The sequence below is a fragment of the Centroberyx gerrardi genome, chromosome 7 (genome assembly GCF_048128805.1).
Source record: "Centroberyx gerrardi isolate f3 chromosome 7, fCenGer3.hap1.cur.20231027, whole genome shotgun sequence".
In the NCBI taxonomy this organism is placed as follows: Eukaryota; Metazoa; Chordata; class Actinopteri; order Beryciformes; family Berycidae; genus Centroberyx; species Centroberyx gerrardi.
This window is the reverse complement of record NC_136003.1, coordinates 27,842,192-27,849,074: the sequence shown is the minus strand read 5'-3', so window position 1 is coordinate 27,849,074 and position 6,883 is coordinate 27,842,192. Positions and strand designations below refer to the sequence as shown.

General features: G+C 41.2%; 1 pseudogene; it reads left to right on the top strand.

The window, feature by feature from the left end:
- LOC139909140 (small integral membrane protein 36 pseudogene) lies at nt 1–306 on the top strand (annotated as a pseudogene).
- Nucleotides 307–6,883: the final 6,577 nt, after the last annotated feature.

The following is a 6,883-nucleotide window of genomic DNA, read 5'->3' as shown; positions in this document are numbered from 1 at the left end:
ATGGGCTTTCTGGAGAACTACCAGGAGATCGACCCCGTCACTTTGAACCTCTGCATCCTCATCGCCAGCTACGTTATCTTGCTCCTGGTCTTCCTGATATCGTGTATTATGTACGACTGTCGGGGCAAGGATCCCACCAAGGAGTACGCCCCGGACCCGCAGCCGACCCATCAGTCTCCCATCAGACTGGTTGTCATGCAGAGTTCTCCGGCCCCGGTGGGACGGTGGGATACGGCCAACATGATCACCACCTACCACGAGCCGCCGCATTCAGACTTCAGAGAGAAGAAGAGCACTATGGTCTGAGACGACTGTAGGACTCCTTGGACTAAGCTTTGTACATACTGGACTTACTTTTTGTACATAAATGTCTTTTTACGTTCACTTTTTAAGATTTTTTCTTCCTCCCCGCTCTCTGCTGCCGGCTGGGACAATGCTAGGAATTGACCTACACAAGACCAGACTTAAACGGTAGGTAAGGGAGAGTGGCATGTGTCGACGTCTTTAAGCGCTGTGTGTATGCACGTAAAATCCCTCTTTATCTCGCCGCAGTCTGCTCCGAGGAAGAAGAAACGTCACAACTGATAAAGCACAAGGAATAAGGGGCATCTCTCCTGGAGTTGTGTTGGCAGACAAGAGAGACAGGGGGTGAGGATTAAGGTTAGGGTTAGGAAAACAGAAAGAGAAACCACATTAGTGTCTTAATACCTGTGGCTTTTATCTCTTTTTGCATTGCAAATTGTTGGTGAGCGTTTGAGAGAAATATGTGTTCCACCTTGAGGCCGCTGTACCTTGTTCTTCATCTCGAATAGTGCCTGAGCATCCTTTGCCTCTGGTTGATACCTACATTAATGACTCTACTGAAATCAACAGTGCATCGCTGTTGATTGGTTTCCATTAAGGGATTAGTGCTCAACATTTGGCTGGAGTCTGGAGGGACGGTAACCCATTACATAACTGGAGGGAGTGTTGTGCGTGGCTGTGGTTGTCAAAGCAGCACACAGATGCAGTTCAGGCCGGGGCGAGGTGCGCTCCGCTCAAGGTCTCGACCCGCGAGGCCCAGATTCTTATTTTGAGACGTGGTTTTAATCACTGCATCCACAAAACAGGAAGGGTATTTACAGCGGCCGATCAGATCCGTCGTTAACCCTTTGATTGATTTAATGCTGCACCGCTGTGGATGTACAACCGCTCTATGCTATCTCGACAGGCCAGCTGCATAAAGATAGGCCTAGTCTTCTAAAAGTAAAATCTGACTTTAAGCATATAAGGATGGTCACTCCACTACTTCTTGATTGTTGCAGATCTCTAAAAGGGTTGTTTCTGTCTCTAAAGACTCGCTCTCTTCTTCAGGCTCTTTCCAAAAAAACAAAGATTTGCCATCTTGTATGAAACAGCTACAGTATTTAAACTTCCCACTCTGACAGTCAGGCCGACTCGTCGCCATAGCAACAAAGTTCTTAACTCAAGGTTAGCCAGAGGGGAGTGGCTAACTTTCCTACCTCAGAATACATCAGGTTTAATATTTATGCAACAGACTTCTTAATTAGACTAGTCCAACCTGAGAATCTGAGACCGGTCTAAGGCTTAGACTAGTCTTAACTAAGTTTGTGCAGCTGGCCCTTGGACTTGGACTCTTAGCAGTGTCCGTTTTTAGGTCATGTTCTGCTCTTTTAGTCAGGGCTCAACAAAAATGAAAGTGATCACAAGGAAGTGACACATCAAAGACAAAGGAAATTATTGTTCATCTGTTATTGAGATGATAAACACCTTTTGATAAGGACGATGAACAGATAACCAAGGTACAGAATGGGCAAGAAGGGCTTGTACACAAAGGTGTTTACATTATCACTCATATCACTCGTATCACTCAAGTGCCGATACAGTATATCAAGTATAGAAATATGTAAACAAAGTTCTGTGTGAACAAGAATGGTACAATAATCAGCACACGATAGCTGTGTTTATATAGTAAACAGAGCAGTGTTCACCTGGAGCTGCAGTATTGTCAGTACACATGTCTGTTTCCTGCCTGCAGGCCGCTGACAGCCTGCCCAGGGCTCTGCCTGGCTGTACTGAGGGAATAAACTGCAGCAATAAACTCTCCATGACATAGATAATACAGCAGGAACATGGCACCAACAACATGCCGCGAGCCATCACTCTCTTAAGGCGCTCAATATTTGAATGAGAAATCTATTCTTACATCTGGCACTGTTTGTCTTAGATTACATTTGGCCTCTGTGTTTCAGTGTTTATCATGTTTGGTTTTTTTGTGGCAACTGATTAGTCAGAATACTCAAGCATGTTAGTCATGTTGGGGATAAATAAAGTATTTATCATAACAACGTGTTGTAGTTTAATAAACGCACACACTTGAAGAGTCTAAGCAAGAATGATTTAATCAATGATCTGTAAGGGAGAGTAGCAGTTTCAACAGACAGGAGCGTCCACTGAAAGGTATTCTGTCTTAACAAAGTAAAGAACGAGGAATGGACTGGAATCAAAGCAGATTGGAATTTTAGTTCTACAAACATTTTTTGGAGGCAGAAATAATCTCATTGGTTGAGTTAAACCTCAGTGGGCGGAGCCAAATACTTAATTTTTCTGGCTATGTAACACTAGACTGAAGTCCAATGAAAAAGGGATAAGAGAGGAGGAAGCTAATGTTATGAAGCCTAGCGCTTTTCCTACTAACTGAAAACAAATCAAGCCATACTAAGTTATCTAGGTTAGCTTGTTAACCTAGCTGACCTTCCAAGTTCACACTAGCCATACTAGCCTATAGCTATCGAGGTAAGCTAGTTAGCTAGCTGGTGACCTTCCAACATCATTAATACCATGGTCATGAATGAATGGAAAACAAAGTCATTGCCGTTTATATTTTTATTCATATTTTGACCAGAGTTCCTTCTTTGCCTTTCAAGTTTGCCAGTCTGCTAACTGGCTTTTTGGCTCCGCCCACTGAGGGTTAACTCGACCAGTGAGATTATTTCTGCCTCCACAGCAGCTCTGCCTCAGAGAAATGTTTGTGCGACTAAAACTCCAATCAGTTTAATCAAAGCAATTACACAAGAAGGAGAGGCTATACATTAAATCCTCCTTCCTCCGTCCTTTGCGTGGTGAACAGATAACAGATCCACCCTGATACCTGATTATTCAACAGAGTGTGATTAAGGCCTGTAGTTTGCACTGCCAACACTTCACAGAAATAGATCTTATACAGTGGCTCTGGGCGCCGAAATTGGATGGATACCTCAATGGTGTCTAAGCCTGATGCAATCCTACTGAGAACTGTGTCATACATGGATCTCATTCATCTGACAGGGATCTGATACAAGTTACTGATCTCTGACTGCATTTATAAATAGGTCATTGTGCTATGGATGTATGTAGAGTGTGACTGTTTGCTCCATCGCACCCAAGACTGAGAATATTGATATGTAAACAGACAGATTGAGTGAAAGAATATTCCACCAAATACATTACTCTCCATAAACGTTAAAAAAGATCAGCCAAAAATATGGTAATTCAAACAAGTACAAGTACTGTTCTTGCTTGAAATTATATTCTGTCATAAAATAAATTTCTATTCAACCATTTAAAAAGGTTCACATGCCCAATATATGATAACAATTAATCTAAAAATTATATTAGTGGCAGATTTTGTTGCAAAGTCCTCCTAAATTTGTTACAGATTACATTTTGATTGGATTTAATGTATCTGCTTCAAATACAGATCATCATTCCTTTAAGATGCTGTGGGAAATCTTTACTGCTGCCTCTTACTTTTGGATGGATCTTAATTGGTTTCTCATTTACATTTCTTAAATATATTTTGTTATCTTGGTGTAGCGTGACCAACATAGTTCACTATTTTCAAAGGATCGAGACTTGAAGGGAACAAAATCCCCATTAACTTTTTACCCTGCTCGCACTATGCCAAAAACAATATGTGGAGTACTTTACAAAATGTACCATATTCATCTTAATGAAAGATGGAAACTAAAGAATGACTTGGTTTCAAAGACAGCGATCTGTTTATGTAGCCATGAATAATGTTAAGGAACCATCTGGCTACTATCCCAAACTTTTAGCATGTGATTACACCAGGATAACTCCATAACAAAATGGTATGGAAACACTCGATTCGCTTTATTTTCCGCTAGAACATAATATAACACACTGCCTCTTTCATTATAACCTCTTTCATTATCACCTTCACACTCAATAAGACACAACATAACATACTTTTAGTAAAGCATCTGTCAGGAAAGGTTGAAACATCACTCAGCAACGCTTCTATCAGGTGCAGGAACTTTTTTTCTTTTTTACTTAGGCTTTATTTAGGTAAGTTAATAAACTGTCACTATTTGCATGTAAAAGTAAAACATTTATCTATTGAGTATTTATGTATGGGGCCGATATTGGCCTTTCATTAAAAATCAGATCAGCCAGTCAGTGTTGTCCACCCATGCTATGATAGATATGATGCAGGTTGTTTGATTATATATTCATTGCAGAATTTATCAATATTACACTGGTTGTCTAGGAAACACTTAACCTGAATTGATTCTAATGTGACATTTTGATTAGATTCTACACAAGTATGCATGAATTTGTTTTACTACTAGTAAATATTTGTATTGCTATTAGTACTGGTATTGGTGTTAGTATTAGTATAAGTATTAATAATATCATTATCATCCTGGGTTTCAATGGAATCATTTGACATCCTAGTTGGAAAAACTGTTATGTACTTTCTTTTTAAATATTTAACCCCCAAACAACAACAACAACAACAACACCACACAAGCATAAAGTAACATTCAAAGATCATAAATATGTGTATAACTCAATTTTGACAAATAAGTTCGAGGCTCATGAAGAAAGTTCTGGGGGAAACACAATACTCAATTTTCCAGAATTTTATGGCTTGAAAATGGTCAAATTTAAATATTGGCTATCGGCAGCTTCAACCCAAAAAATAGTATCTGCCTTCAAAAACGATTTTTGTCCGAGCCCTACTACAGTGTGCAAACCACAGACACAGACACTCTACTGTACAAACAAAACAGACAGGAAACAGCAGTCCTGGATCTGAGCGTTGCTGCTACAATGCGACCAAAAGGTCGAGCGGACTCCTGTGACACCAAGGTGTAAACTGAGCAGAGGAAGGCTGCCATGCCTCGATGCACACACCGTTTCTGTAATCCTCTGCCAAAACCACCAATGTGCTTTGCACAAGAACACGCTATGTTCAGCTTGTTAGCTACAAGACCCGTTAACCCTTGTATGGCAAAACGCCGGAGAAACAAAAACTCCTCAACTATTGTAATTCATAGTGTTCAGTTTGTGGATTTCAGTGGAAACGAAGGTATCAAAGCTGGGACTTTTGTACGGTGCAAGCATATGGAACATAAATCTAATCTAACCTAAATTTAATTGGCACAAGTATATTTGTAGAAATGTTGTTTTGTCCTTTACAAATCAGCCTGAATGTGCATATTGTACAGCATACATGCCTTGATTGTTTTGTTTTTTTTCTTCATTGTCTTGTCTTGTTTCTGTGTATTTCTGTGTGGCACTTTCAGAGTTTCAATCACTTTTAAAGTATTGATATTTTAATGCTGTGTGACGGGATTAGCCACAGTCTCACTTTGCCCTGCAATCGATGTGATGTCAGCAAGATTTCCTCCTTAATGGTTTCCTTGCCTGCCCTATCAGAGCTTCACTAGGAGCCACTGCATTCCAGGATGAAACAGTAAACCAATTACAGAGCTGTTTAACCCCGTGTCACGTGTGTACATAAAGCCTCTCTTATCCTAACCTATGTCTGTCCCACAGGACCAGTGGGAGTTGTCATACTGACATCAATAGCTCTGCTTCCGTCATCTTTTTAACAAGCCTTTACATAATTTGTCATATTAGACAGAGCAGGCTTGTGCTGTTTTTCAGGTTGTGTAATTTGACTTGACTGAGCACTGGGCAAGCTGAGAGGGAAGCAAGGCTTAAGACACCGGAACTGGGTCAGCAAACCCTACAGTAAGAGTCTGACTGACGCTGATGAGACACGGAGGCTGATCGTGTCAAACAACATGAATGTAAGACCTGTCTGACCTCTGACCCCTTGATTACCGGGCAGGTGAGATAATATTACATTTACGTCTCTCTTAATCAGTGGGCAAACGCTGAAACTTCAACCCCTCCATCCCAACATGATTATTACAATCAATGGCACAACATATGACAGGCATTTTTTTATTGATACTCAGTAAGTAAAGTACATTTAAGTTAATAAAATAGTGATGGACGGCACATCCTCTCACTAACTGTCAACGTTTGTTTTGGGAGTGAAAATGGCGGCGTCAACAGAACAGTGACGTCACTGCAAATCATGGATAAAGAGGAGCGTCCCATCCTCCTTTAACTGAGACGCCATAGATTTGCCCTGTTTGACCAAATTGAAACTTAAGTGCGAGATCCAAACTGTTTCCTGGTCTGGACTCACCAACGTCTCGTTTCTTTGGTATCTTTGGTACAAAGCATCAGAGATCAGTCGGTGAACATGAGCGTGTGCTGTGTGCAGTTTACTGATGTCACCTTGCAGGATTTCTGGGTATTAAAGTTCAAACAGTTTTCAAACGGATACTTCTCGCTGCCATTTGGAGCCAGCCACCATCACGTGAAAGTTGCCTAGTGCAGCTGTAAGGCTTGAGTACGATGTCATCACATGAAGAGGCACGCTGGGTGATGTTCTCAACAGTCAACTGGTACAGCTGTCTGTGTGATGTGACTCAGGAGGTCATCTTTGATTTGGTGCCAGACCCTCGCTGTCGCATTGTTTACGCACACGAGAGGAAGCCGCCCTGAGCCGCTGTGT